Here is a 15,136-nt window from a genome sequence, read left to right on the forward strand (position 1 = left end):
TTGAGGCTAGATTGGTCTATATACAGCAGTTCTAGGCCAGTCACAGCTACCTTGCCTATTTTAAACGAGGACATAAATTAGGTTGCAGTATAAACGGGTATAAAACCTTTTCAAAACTAAGTTAGAGCCAACCATGGTGGCATAGACTTGTAATCCTAGCCACTGGGAAGCTGAGGCAGGAAGATTGTAAATTCAAGACCAGCTAAGACTACAGAGTGAGCTGTAAGACTCCATCTCAAAATAAGAAAAACTGGGGGACCAGAGAGATGGCTCAGAGGTTAAGAGCACCTCCTGCTCTTCCAGAGACCCTGAGTTTAATTCCCAGCACTCATGTCTGGTAGCCAACAACTGCCTATGAGTCTAGCCAACTCCAGGGCTTCCAAAGCTGTCTTCTGTCTCTAAGGGCACTGGCACACTTGTTTTATACACACACACACACACACACACACACACACACACAAATGCTTTCAAAATTTAAAAGACAAATTTTAGAAACCATCTGTGTTCCTCATATGCAGATGTGAGCTATTTAGCAAATCTCTGTTGTGAGAGTTGGGGGCTGGGAAGAAAAATCAGAGAGAAAGAAGATGACACGTTTGCATGCCTGACTGAGGAGGTCGGAAGCAGGAGGGTCAAGCTTAGGGCATCCTTGGCTGCATAGCTACTTCAAGGCCAGCTTGGGCTACCATCGACTGTTTCAACAACAAATACTAATAATTAATAAGGCCAGATGTGGCACAAGTCTTTAGTTCCAGCATTCTCTGGAGACAGTGGCAGGCAGGTGTCTGGGTTTGAGGCCAGCCTGGTCTATTTTCTGAGTTTTATAATAATAGTAAGGGTTTCCAAACTGGACTTGGTGGTACAAGTCTTATATTCCAGTTACTCAGGAGGTTGAGACAGGATGATCACCACGTTCAAGTTTTGCCTGGGCTACACCATAGGCTCAAGACCAAGAGCCTGGCACACATAGTGAGACGATATTTCAAAAATAACTAAATAAAAAGCCTGGAATCAGATGTAATGGGGCTTCAACTGTTGGAGGCAGGAGGAACAGTTCAAGGCCAGGCTCAACTAGACAGTCTGGGCTTACTGAGCCCATCTCAAAAAAATAAAAACAAAAATAAACAAGCCCACCCCACTCTCTCATCCACTCCCTACCCCTGCAAAAAAATAAAAATAAAAAAGCTCGGTGTATGGACTGATGAGATGGCTCGATAAACAAAGACACTTGCTGCCCAGCCTGATGATAGGAGTTCAGCTCCTGGAACCACCCTGCAAACTGTATTCTGACCTCCCCAAGAACATATGGCATATGTGTGCCCCTCCCCAATAAATAAAATGTAAGTTTTAAAAAAAGTTTAGTGTGGAGAGCCTGTCTAACATGTGAGGCCCTAGGTTCAATCCCCCTTAGGCTCGCTGCCATGTAGCCAAGGAGGTCTGAATTTCCAATCATTCAGTCTCCATTTCCCAAGCACTAAGAACCCTGTGCGGACCTCCATAGCAGCTCCTCATGGCAACTGGCTTCGTGTGGTAAGTTTGGCGTGTGTTATCTTTCTGAATTTTTCAACATTTAATTATTACCACACATTAAACAAATCTTTTAAGTCACAGTAGAAAACAGTACAATTCAGCATTTACTTAACATAGCCTGGCAAACTAACAGGGTAACAGGAAAAACAAGTCACAGACACAGAAATGTACTTTCACAGGTCAACAAAGTTCACTTTCTAGATGTGAACAAATAGCTCTGGTCTGGAGCCTGGGCCCAGTGCAAACACTGGGAAGGCTATGCTAGCTGTCATCCTTCAGACACGTCTGCTTGCTTTAGTCGTCTCTGCAGCTGGCTGTCAAACTTGACATCAATGGCTACAGAAAGCAAGCAGCCACGCGACCCTGTACCACATCACCTCAGAATGACAAGTGGGCAAACCCACCTGCAGCTTGTCTGCAGCCCAGCTTGTTTTCTGAGATACTCCAAGTCTTGGCAATGGACTCCCCCCCCTTTTTAAATATTTATTATATATACAATATTCTGTCTGCATGTATGCCTGCAGGCCAGAAGAGCGCACCAGACCCTATTACAGATGATTGTGAGCCACCATGTGGTTGCTTGGAATTGAACTCAGGACCTTTGGAAGAGCAGGCAATGCTCTTAACCACTGAGCCATCTCTCCAGCCCCGGACTCCCCTTTTCTTCTCCCCCTTTCTTAACTAGTTTGAGAGGAGTGGCAGATGGGTGTCAAACGAGGGTCTCAATGCTGGGTGGGGCTGGAGAGATGGCTCAAAGGTTAAGAGCACTGGCTACTCTTCCAAAGGTCCTGAGTTCAATTCCCAGCAATCACATGGTGGCTCACAACCATCTGTAATGGGGTCTGGTGCCCTGTTCTGGCCTGCAGGCATATACACAGACAGACTACTGTATACATAATAAATAAATATTAAAAAAAGAATACTGGGTAAGCTCTCACCCACTGAGCTTCATTCCTAACCCTTTCATTTCTTTAAGGGGAGCAGGGCCTGGGTCTCTAAATTCTTTAAGCTGGCCTACAACTCACAATCCTCCTGCTTCACCCTCCCAAGTATCTGAAATTTTTGATACAATCCTATATCTAACTCAAATTCTGATTTATAGCCCAAGAATCCCAGTTTGAGATCAAATACTCAAAAACTATGAATGTGTCAGTGTACCGCAAGAATGAGGAATATGAGCAGGATGCTCACAAACGAATTCTAGCACTTGACAGGGCTGAGGCAGGATTTTGAGTTCAAGGACAATCTAAACTGCACATCCAGTTCCAGGTTAGCTTGGCCTACATAGAGAGACCCTGCTAAAAAAAAAAAATCTCCCTTCCCCCAAAAGTTACACCTCCTGCTACCATTATGGTCTGGGTGACACAGAAATTGAACTGTGTAGAAGTTGAGGGTGTGGGCAATGGTATTCACAGGGCTCTGGGTTCAGTTTCCAAAAGAAAATCAGAAGAAAATATAGAAATACATTTGAATTTAACTGGGCGTGGTAGCCCACACCTTTAATCCCAGCACTCAGGAGGCAGAGGCAGGTAGATGTCTGTGAGTTCGAGGCCAGCAGGGTGTACAGAGTTCTAGGACAGCCAAAGATACACAGAGAAAGCCTGTCTCAGAAAAACCAAAAAAAGAAGAAAGAAAGAAACGCATTGGAACTTAGAGAATATACATGAAAAGTATATCTTTCCAAAGCAACAGAATATGTTATTATTTTAATTCATGTTTTTTGAGTTTACATTAAGGACTATGACCTGAGCTAAGAATACAAAGAGGGATGATTCCCGTCTCTCTTCACCTCAAAAAGGCTGTAGAGTGGCTGGGTGATGGTGGTGCATGCCTTTAATCCCAGTACTCAGGAGGCAGAGGCAGGCGGATCTCTGTGAGTTTGAGACCAGCCTGGTCTACAGAGCTAGTTCCAGGACAGGCACCAAAAGCTACAGAGAAACCCTGTCTCAAAAAACAAAACAAAACAAAAAAGGCTGTAGAATGACAAACTAGCTACACAGATGCAATTATGCAATTTAACCAAAAAATGCTAAAACCCTACTAGTACACAGCAGGCTGTGGGGGCTGGGCTCTCACCTAGAATCCCAGCACTTAGGCTGAAGAAGGGACCTGGGAGATGGAGCAGCACTTAACAAGCACTTAAGAGCACTTGTTGCTCCTGCAGAGGACCTGGGTTCAGTTCCCAGCACCTAGACAGTTCCAGGGCATCTGACTCCTTATTCTGATCTCTGAGGGCATCAGGCACACATGTGATACACATACTACATACATGCAGGCAAAACAAAACACTCATACACCTAAGATGTAGAGTGTGCTTGCTGGTCTTCCAGAAGACCCAAGTTTGGTTCATGGCACCTACATCAGGTGGCTAACAACCTCGTAATTCCAGCTCTGGGGATCTGACGCCCTCTTCTGCACTTCAAGAGCAACTGCACTTATGCACACGAATTCTCTCTCTCTCTCTCTCTCTCTCTCTCTCTCTCTCTCTCCCTCCCTCCCTCCCTCCCTCTCTCTCTCTCTCTCTCTCTCTCTCTCTCTCTCTCTCTCTCTCTCTCTCTCTCTCTCTCTCACACACACACACACACACACACAAAATTCTTAAAACAGGGCAGTGGTGGGGCATGCCTTTAATTCCAGTGCTCAGGAGGCAGAGGCAGGCAGATCTCTGAGTTCTAGGCTAGCCTAGCCTACAAAGCAAGTTCCAGGACATCCAGGACTGCACAGAGAAACCTTGTCTCAAAACAAAACAAAATCTTAAAACAGCAAAAATCTGGGTGGCGTAATCCTAGGATTTGGGAGGTGGAGCAGAATGAAGATGATCAGGAAGTCAAGATCATCTGCAATTTCATAGCAAGTTTTCAGGAAAAACTGAAATCAATCAATGGGTGCTAACTAGTAAGTCACACACTAGACAGACATTACACTTCTTGTCCCTCACCTACAATAAAGACAAAGGAGGCAGTGCTGAGTCACTCATTCGGTTATGTTCATTTCGGCTGCAGATGGGATGGGTGTTGAGACACGGGGACTTGTTACATGTTCTATGCTAGCCCCAAACTTTCAAATCCTGTTTGTGCCTCCTGAATGCCGGGATCATAAGTGTAGGCCACCTCAACCCCTTGCAGTCATTCAACAAAAAAGACAAAGGAAAACGAAACAGCTACTGCTCGTTGACTAGATCTCTAGGCATATTATGGTCTAGCCCAATGGCTCTCAGCCTCCCTAATGCTGTGACCCTTTAGTGCAGCTCCTCATGCTGTGGTGACCCCCAACCACAAAATTCTTCTCACTGCTACTTCAGAATTGTAATTTTGTTACTGTTATAAATTGTAATTAAACCTTTTTGGAGACAAAGGTTTGCCGAAGGCTCTTTACTCAGAGGTTGAGAGCCACTGGTCTAGAGGTTAAGACTAGGGACTCTGGAGCCAGGACCGGACCCTTGCTGTCCACCTTAGGTAACTGACTTCCCTCACCTGTGGCTGTGAAGATGAGTAAGCTAGTGGCACAAACACTCTCACTCAGTAACGCCCCTGCAGCTTTAGTCCTACGGCACAGCCTACACTAGTCAGCAGACATTGTGTGTACCTCTAGCTCACTACTAGTACCCTCAAAAATCTTCAGAATATACTGATGTCCCGATTTTATAGGAGAAACTGGCTATTTTGACTAAAAACTTCAACTATCAGTGACTGGATCATCTAAGTTTCAAATCTGTACCTTTCTGACTTCCACATCCATGCCTTTACCCTCATATCACACTAAGGTGGCTCTAAGCTTTATATCAAGTCTGGGTATGATGGTGCACACCTCATCACTGGTGGAGGTGGGATGACAGGAGGAACCTGAATTTAAGGCCAGCTTGGACTACTTCTCAAGTTCTAGGCCATCATCAGGTACGCAAACTGGCTCAAAAACCACAAAACTGAGTAGGTCTAGGGGGACAAGCCTGTATTCCTAGTTACTTGCGAGAATGAGGCAGTGTATCTCAAGTTCAGGGTCTCACTGAGCCACTAAGTGCATAGTTTAAGACCAGCTTAGGAAATTTAGTGGGACCAGTCTCTAGCAAAAGGAGGGGTTCTGGATATAGCTTAGTGGTACCATCTGGGAAGATCCTAAGTATAGCTCCCAGTAAAAATAAATAGATAAATAGATAGATAGCATATTTAAGTCGTTACCTTTTATCCTTCCCATGCTTAGGATCAAACCCATAGCCTTAGACAGGCTAGGCAAGCACTCTACCACTGAGGTATAGCATTGGTTTTTATTGCTTGTTTGTTTGTTTAAACCAGTCTGGCTCAAGATGTTGGATTCCTCCCTCTCCCTCACATCTCACATTCAGCTGAACCACAGTCCTACCATGGCTTGCCATATAGACTCTGTCTGGTCCCCACAGAAGCCTCCTGGTTAAGGAATTTGTGTTGCTTATCACAGTGACAGATGCCTGCAGTCTCCAAATAAAAAGTTACATCCTAAACTACAAACTCTCATTTCAAAAATCTGTCCCCACCACTATATGCTGCCTCCAGAGTAGTTCTGCCAAAATGCCATCTTGGAAATGACTTGCTGCATAGCCAGGGTGACCACTGGGCATAGTCTCTTCAGTGTAACAATTTAGGTGACAAATTATCTGTCCATGCTATACACCATATATATATATATATATATATATATATATATATATATATATATATATATCTGATATATATGTGTGCGTGTGTGTGTGTGTGTATATATATATATCTGAGAAATAATTCAAACTCCTGGTCTAGTATTCCAGAGTTTCTTCTACTTATCTGTTAGTTACCTTTCCAAACTTAATACGTATTACTTCTCTTTTTGTGGCTTTCAAGGGTCAAAGGATTGGTGGTCCACACTTTGCCATCAGACTTGTCCTTTCTCCTGTCTCCACTGAAAGTGGTGGCGGCACACGCCTTTAATCCCAGCTCTCGGGAGGCAGAGGCAGGTGGATCTCTGTGAGTTCGAGGCCAGCCTGGTCTATAAGAGCTAGTTCCAGGACAGGCTCCAAAGCCACAGAGAAACTCTGTCTCAAAAAACAAAACAACAACAACAAAACTGTATAAAGTTGAGCTGCTGGCTGCTATTATTACTGAGACATGAATGAAAAGCAGAGGCTAACAGATAGAAGGACAGTGAGGAGATCCTCTTCCTCTTCAAAAGTTTTAACTGTGGGCTAGAGTCGGCTCAATGGTTAAGAGCACTTACTGCTCTTGCAGAGAGAACCCAATTCCCAGTACCCACATGGTGGCTCACAATCATCTGTAACCCCAGTCCCTGGGGATCCGATGCCCTCTTCTTACATCTATAGGCAAATAGTGCACATAACATAAACACAGGCAAAACACATAAAATAATAAATCTAAAAGCTAAAAAGTAAAATAGATTTCTTTAAGCTTGAAATGGATGAGGTAGTACACTTCTATAATCCCTTCACTGTGGAGTCTAAGGCAGAAGACCCCAGGCCAGCCTGAGCTAGACTGCAGACGCCTAAATATATAAATAAATTTGAAATGGAATGAAAGAAGTAAGATTTTCTTCTCCAGGAAGGGTGAGGTATGGGTATAATGATAACAGGAAGGAAAAAACTTCTGGAAGCCTGGGCATGGCGGTGCATGCTTTTAGTCCCGGCACTCGGGAAGCAGAGGCAGGGAGAGCTCTGTGTGTTCAGGGCCAGCCTGGTCTATAGAGCAAATTCAGGACAGAGAGCTCATAATAAACAAAAAGAAGGGAGAAATTAAACAAGAGAAGGAGTAAAGGCTGACAGGGAGCTTGAACTGAGAGAACCCTTCCTCTGTGAGGAGAAGGGAGGCCCAGGAGATCTGCAGAGTGGGCAGGAATCTGACTCCAGAGATGAAGAGGGGTGGTAGAGCTGGTGACTCACGCTGTAATCTCAGAATTTAGCTGAGTCAGAAGAATGATTTAAGGCTAGCTTGGGTTATATGTTTAGGGAAACCCTGTCTCAGAACAGTGACAGAGGAGAGCTGAGGCAGTTTTTTTTTTTTTTTTTTTTTTTTGGTTTTTCGAGACAGGGTTTCTCTGTGGCTTTGGAGCCTGTCCTGGAACTAGCTCTTGTAGACCAGGCTGGTCTCGAACTCACAGAGATCCGCCTGCCTCTGCCTCCCGAGTGCTGGGATTAAAGGCGTGCGCCACCACCACCCGGCTGAGGCAGTTCTGAGATACACAACAGGTACTGTGGCAGTAGATCAAGTCAGATGATCGTTCAAAGGCTGGGGGTGTAGCTCAGTGGTAGCATATTTGCCAAGAACATGAAAGGACCAGGATTTGTGCTCTAACACTGAGTTTATGTATTTATGTATTTATTTTGTTTTTAAGACGGCTTTCTCTGTGTAGCCCTGGTTGTCTTGGAACTTGTGCCACCATACCCAGCCAGCACTGAGTTTAAGAAAAAAAAAAATGTTGGCGATCTAACAGACATTCATAGCACTGCCAATCAGCACTGATTTTTTTTTTTTTTTGCCTTCAACACCCCTACCTTACACCCACCCTCAGTGATGTTAGGCTTTAGACAATTTTAACTTCCAAGACAGAGATGAACAAGGGGCTAAAGAAGGCCCTGGGTCTGAGCCTAGTCTAATGCTGGGCGGGGGGGTGGGGGAGAACATGAGGGACAGCACTTGTGGGCACCCTGAGAAGCACTGCTGTGAGCTGCCCTCAGCCCAGGCTGTGCAGACTACAGGACAAGGATGAGAAGAAGTGAGGTGCATGGTGAACAAGGCTGAGGCGAGAACTGGGGTGAGAACTGTGGGAAGCCTGCCTTCCACAGAACAGAACCAACAGAGTAGTGGGAAGGTCTGAACCAGAAGGTAAGTGTCTACAGTAAAGGGGAACAGGTGAAGTGGACCAGGGCTCACGGTAATGGGGAAGAGCAAGGGTCAGAGAAGTTCAGGTCTGTGTGGTGGCAGCTCCAAGGTCTGACACCAGCACGGAAAGGTAAAGAGGCACTGGGGTGAAAGGTCCAGGAAGTCAGGCTAGAAGGTGCAGTGTCCACAGTGAGAGGATGCAGACTCATCTGAAAGACTAGAGGGCATTGCTATGCATGCCAGTGAATCAAGGGGCAAAGTCTTCACTGGGATGAGCAGGGTGGAACAGGGTAGCCTTGAAGGGAAGGACTCGTCTGCACGAGGGTGGTGCCAATCTGCTGTTGTAAAATTTATCCTCAAAGACATTATCTAATTACACAGAGAAACCCCACTTGAGAAAATAGATACTATATTCCTATAAAACCACAATTTATAAAACCCTCAAAACAAGCCAGGAATTACTAAAACAGAATTAGCTATTTGGTTTCTTTTCAAATAGAAGTAAAAATTAAAACACCCAACTAAGAATAAAGCCACTTAGCTACAAACAGACACCTGAGCCCTGAGAACACATTACACAACCCAGGAACACATCATAGAGACATGTGAAGAGCAAAGGTCGCTGACAAGGAAACACTGCATGTCAGCAGATTTATTTATTACATGAACACCAAACAGGAAAGAGCTCCGCAGATTAAAAAGCAATCTACTCAGGTAACATGAAAATCAGCGCAGTGAACAGAACTCAGGTTACAAATCACTCTTACAGCTCTGCCCACTGAATGTCCATGGATAACTCTCTTCGAGAAATGTCCACTAAGGCAGATCTAGAGAGCAAGCAGGTTAGAGCAGTCATGAGGGGGAGGGGAGTCAGGACGGCTGCTAATGGGGGCTGGGTTTCTTTCAGAGGTGAGGAAAAATGTTCTGGAATTGGTGGTGAAGGTTGTGTAAGACTGTGACTATACCGAGAACACTCCGTACACTGCTAAAGGGTAAACATTACTGTATGTCTAGTCTAATTCAACAAAGCTATCACTCAAAATAAAAGCAAATTTTAAAGCTTTAAACAGACATCTCATGTTTACAACTCATTTACGAGGAAACAGGATTCTTATGCTTGAGGTTTTGGGGTTTTTTTCTCCTTAGGACAAGTTATCATGTAGCTCAGGCTGGCTCCTCCCTCTCCCCAGTGCTGGGGTTATAAACATGTGGCACCATGCCAACTTAATATCAATAACTTTTAATATATAAAGGATTGATAGCACTCTTATTTTAAAACCTACTGATTTGTGTGTGTGTGTGTGTGTGTGTGTGTGTACATATATGTGGGGAGGGGAGGGGTTCGTGTGCCATCTTTTAAGCGCCCTTCATCGTCATGCCATGGTACCTGTGTAGAGGTCAGAGACAACTTTATGGGTTCTGGGACTTGAACTCAGGTTGGCAGACTTGTACAGCAAGCACTTTTACCTGGGGAGCCACCTTGTCAGCCCCATTTTCACATTACATATGAATACATTATCACTGGCTGCCATTAGAAAAAGGACTAGGACTGTGTCCTGCAAGCCGAGGTACAGAAATTTCCTACAAGCCAACCAGCGTGGCACACACCTGCTCACAACTCTAGGCTAAGGCAGAAGGATTCCTGGTTTGAAACTAGCACTGATTTCATCATGATTCTTTATATATTCTTATTGTGACAGGGTTGTACTGAGTAGCCCCTGTTGGCCTCGAACTCGCTCTGTAGACCAGGCAGGCTTTGAACTCAGAGAGATCTGCCTGCCTCTTCCTCCCCTGTGCATGTGGAGGGAGATTTGGGTATAACGTGCTTGCCTGTAACTTGTAGCTCCAGCATTTGTGACTCGACAGGAGGCTCCTGTGAGTGAAGGCCAGAGTGAGCTAATGAGACTGTCTCCAACAGACAACAATGGCGACCAAACAGCACAGCGAACAGGAGCAAGGTGTGGTGACACACAAGAATGAAAATGTCAGAACAGGGGCTCAGTGGTGACGGCCTCTTGCTCTTGCTGACCCAGGCTCAGCTCCCAGCATCTACATGGTAGCTCACGACATCTATAACTCCAATTCCAATGCCGTCTTCTGGTCCACGGGCATCAGGCATGCATATAAAATAAAGCTTAGAAAGGTCACAATAAAACCCATTATTTTATATGCTAGCTTAAAAAATTAAAAAAAAAAACAACAGAAAAGAAGGGCCAGCAAGATGCAAGATGGCTCAGTGGTGGGTAGGACAATGGCTGACAGACACACAGACCAGAGTTGGATCCCTAGGATCCACATAGTCAAAGGAGAGAACTAAGCTCCACAGGTACTACTCTGATGTCTACATGCGCAACATGGTGCATACAACCCTGCCCCACACACCAGATGGGTGGAATGCTGTCTGGTCTAACTTTCCACTAGAAATCCAAGACCAGGCTGGAAATGTAGCTCAGTTAGTAGAGTGCTTGCCTCACTCGTAGGGTTTGACCCCTGACAGCATATAAACCAGACGCAGGACAGCCCTTGGGAAGTAGACAGGAGATTCAGAACTCAAGGTCATTCCTTGCTACACAACAAGTTCAAGGCCAGCCTGTGCTATCAGGTGAAACCATGTTTGACCCCAGTTTTTGTTGTTGTTTGTTTTGAGACAGGGTCTCACTATGTAGCTGGCCTAGAACTTTCTATGTAGCCCAGGTTGGCCTGCAACTCAGAGATCAGCCAGTTTCTGCCTGAGTACTGGGATTAAAGGAGTACTTAACCACACCTAGCTTGACTATTAAATATTTCAAGAGAGTTCTATTAAACCTTTTAATTTATATAGTTTTTTTTAAAGTCCATCCTTATTTCCTCTGGAAAAAAAGTGGCACCCAATTGAAAGAAGGTTAAAACATCAGGAAATATGGCATTAAGAGTGAAAAATGGAGGGACTGGAGAGAGGCTGCTCTCTCCAGAAGACCCGGGTTCAATTCCCAGCCCCCACATGGCAGCTCACAACTGTCTGTAACTCCACTTCCAGGAGATCTGACACCTTCACACCAATGTATATAAAATAAATTTACATAAATTTTTTTTAAAAAAAAAAAGAGTGAAAAAGGAGAGGGTAAAAAAAAAAACTCCTCTGTCAAAAGGCTAGTAGAAAAAGGAAAGAAGGAAGGGGGAGGAGAGAGAAAGAGAAGAAAGAGAAGCTGATGGGCAAGAGGATCTCAAAGAGGCCCGCCTGTGAGACAACAAAAAGAATGTTTCAGCCTGAGTACTGAATTTGAACTTGCCACTAGTGAACTAAGAAAATTCAAACCGGTATATGTGATAACAAATTGCGACCTCAAAACACCAATAGAGGGCTAGCAAGGTGACTCGACAGGTAAAGGAGCTTGTCACTCAGCCTGAGTACCTGCATTCAATTTCAGAAACCCACACGGTGGAAAGCAAGAGCCAGCTCCCACAAATCGTTCTCTGGCCTCTACCCGTACTTCCTGGTGTGACCTTTAACACAGACACACTCATAATCATATGCATATATAATAATAATAAAATATTTTAAAACAATAATCAGGGGTTGGGGATTTAGCTCAGTGGTAGAGTGCTTGCCTAGCAAGTGCAAGGCCCTGGGTTCGGTCCTCAGCTTCGCGGGAGGGGTGGGGGAGACAAAATAACAAAACAATAATCAAAGTTTTCTCCAAACTACATACAATGGAGAAACTTTCTGAACTTTCCAGCCAGGCTGGTCTTCTCACCTTTATAGATAACCCTTCCACAATAAGGGCCATTCCCCTGCTCCCAGAACAAAGTCCTGCTCAGAGGTCCAGGTGATGCTAGGTCTTGAGGTGTGGCGCGCATCCCGCATTGACAGACTCTCTAAGGCCTTTGTGCGTTTAATGCTCCTCTGCCTGGAGCACCTGCCTGGAGCACCTTTGAATACCTTCCGGCAGCTAACCTTTCTGACCAGAGCTGATTTAAATATTATTTGCTTCATCATATTTTGCAAAAAGAAAAAAAAAAGTAATTTGAATGAGTTTCGGCCAACTCTGCATATAAGACAGGGAGTGGAGAAGCGGTGAATCACTGCCCTGGCACTCTGGTTTGTAAGCTTGAATGAGGTGGCAGTGATTTCCATTTCTGATAGACTACACCTTCGTGTCAAGCCTGGCTTGCATTTCTCCTCCAGCACCAGGCCAAGGAAGGTAAAACGCACTTCTTTAAACTCAATCACAATACGTCTCTAACATTTAGACAATGCGGCCACTTTCCTTTCCTGTAAACTCACAAAGGTCCAGGGAGTATCTTAACACTTGGGGGGTAATTTTTTTTTCCTTGAGATAGGATCTTGGGTATGTTGTCCAGGCAGTCTTGGCTCAAATGATGCTCCTGTCCTCTTGAGTAGGTGGAATTATAGGGTCAGGGTGCCTGCCTAAGTTCATAAAATTTTTAAAGGTCAAAATACTTTGGACTCAAACACAAATCTACTGAAAGGTGCAGTGGTAGCCGCTCCATTTTACCGATACCACTCATCACTGGCAAACTGTAGAGCCTCCCTCCTTAGCCATCTGTAAAACAGGCGATGGGACTGTCTTCTTAGCCGACTGCAGTGTTGTATGGGGGCCACCTTCCTTCGTTCATTTCAGGGCAACCATTCTGACCAATATTTTAGCAAGAGACACAGATCGTCAGGGTAAGACACCCGCACACGTACGTTCAAAGTCACAACAGTAGGTTTGATTTTCTTCACCCCAATACTTTAAACTCCAGACGACTTTGATTCCTTCAGTTAACAAGGCCAGATTTGGATGTTTCAAAACAAATTATTATCTTGTCGGACATCCTCCCCCCACCCCTCCAGTATCTTTTCCCTCCACTCAACTAGGCTTGAGCAATGGCAAAACGGTAACTACTGAAAAGAGGCTCAGTTGGTCCCCACACTAACTGGGACAACACAGAGCGTGCCTCACCCCCAGCTGTCAATGACCCCTGCTTCCTTCTTCACCTTACCAAGTGAGGAAACTGAGGCCCAGGGGAAGAAGAGAGGCTCGTGTGCCGTCCTGGCACTCTTTCCTGAAAGAACTGCGTGTGACAACCACTGTTCTACCCCAAGGGCCACCAGAGCGGTCCCCGTGGGCACGGACCGGACTTGTAGTCCCTCGCACCGCCAAACAAACAAACAAAAATACCAGGCTCCCCATTCGCGAAGGCTCAGGAACCAGGGCTCCGGGCGATCGAGTGTACAGCCTAAACAATGCGCCTTCCGGAGGGCCCCGGCTGTCGCCCGAACTCCTCCCGGACGAGGGCACTGCCACCCACCTGCGACTCCAGAGAACGCGACTCCGTGCTCCGCGACCGCCCTCCACGCTCCGAGCCGGCTCTGCAAAGCGGTATGGCTGCCGGCCCCAGCTCTCTTCAGCTCCTTCCGGGTCGGCGGGCGCTTGCTAGTGGCAGTCCGCGGGACTCTAGCGCCGCTCGCCCTCGGTTCCGCCTCCTTGCGGTCCCACCACCAATCCCTGTGGACCAGCTCCGGGCCACTTCACACCAACCTCAAGAGGCATGTGAAAAAATTAATTGTATTTGGCGTCTGTTTTTCCCCCCTTTTCCTCTCGGTATTAGGGGCTGCAGTCGACCACCGAGCTGCATCCACCACCCTTTTATTATGTATATTTTGAGACAGGATCTCACAAAGTTGCTCAGGCAGGCTGTGAATTTATCGTCCTCCTGCCCCAGCTTCCTAAGAAACTGGAAGTATAATCCTGCAGCACCAGGACCAACCTAGCATCTGTTACCTAAAAATTTATTTTTTTGAGTGACCCCTTGGGCTTCCACTAGGGTATGTTTTACCTCCTACAATTCTTTGAGAATCTCACACCCTTGCTCTTGTGTCTCATTTTTCCTCTGAGTACCCATCTTTCTCTTATCCTTCATGCTTAAGCCTATATTAAAATGTTTTTATTAACCTCCACCCAAATACATCTTTTAGAGGCTGAATAGAAATATAGCTCAATGGTAGTGAGCCTGCCTGGCCTACAAAATGCAGAGTTCAGTCCCAAGCATCATATATTTTTAAAAAAATTGGGTCCTATCTGTTTTGTTTGAGATAGGGTCTCTCTACATAGTTTGTCTATCTTGGAACTCACTATGTAGCCCAGGCTGGCTTCGAACTCACAGAGAACCACCTGCCTCTACCTCTGGAGGGCGGGATTAAAGTCTTACCTGTCATGCCTTTTTCCTGTCTTCATGTGTGTATGGGATTGACTGTCAGGAATTATCCTGGCTTACTCTTTTACCTTACTCTTTGAAGCAGGTGCTTTCAGTCTACGGCCTGTTGATATAGCTAGTTTCTCTGGGAAGTCCCTGTCTCTACCTTCTAAGACTTCACAACCACACAACATTTATTAGTTCTAGTGATCCAAATTCGGGTTCTCTTTTTAAAAGCAGTAAACACACACACACACACACACACACACACATGCACACTATATGTCTGAGTGTGTCTATGTGCACTGTATGTAGGAACCTGAAGAGGTCCGAAGAGGCGTTGGATCCCCTAGAACTGGAGTTACAGAAGGTTGTTTGCCACCATGTGGGTGCTGGGGACTGAACCCAATCCTCTGGAAGAGCAATAAGAGCTCTTGACCTGTGAGCCATTCCCTCCGGCCCCCAGATTCTGGTCCTCTTGCTGGAGCAGCAAGCACTTTCACTGTTGCTCCATCTCCCCAGCCCCCCACCTTATTGTCTGAGACAGTTTCTCTCACTGTCTCAGTTACAGTTTCTACTGCTGTGAT

General features: G+C 45.5%; 1 protein-coding gene across 1 annotated transcript in view; it reads right to left on the reverse strand.

Annotated features, from left to right (window-relative positions):
- Positions 1 to 13,835, reverse strand: part of Sar1b (secretion associated Ras related GTPase 1B) — a 31,965-nt gene extending 18,130 nt beyond the window's left edge. Inside the window, exon 1 of the mRNA XM_038324566.2 lies at positions 13,665 to 13,835. The gene's annotated coding sequence lies outside the window, so the exon portion shown is untranslated. The remainder of the gene's footprint in view (positions 1 to 13,664) is intronic.
- Between the last annotated feature and the right edge of the window lie 1,301 nt (positions 13,836 to 15,136).

Source organism: Arvicola amphibius, chromosome 4 (genome assembly GCF_903992535.2).
Source record: "Arvicola amphibius chromosome 4, mArvAmp1.2, whole genome shotgun sequence".
NCBI classification, from domain to species: domain Eukaryota; kingdom Metazoa; phylum Chordata; class Mammalia; order Rodentia; family Cricetidae; genus Arvicola; species Arvicola amphibius.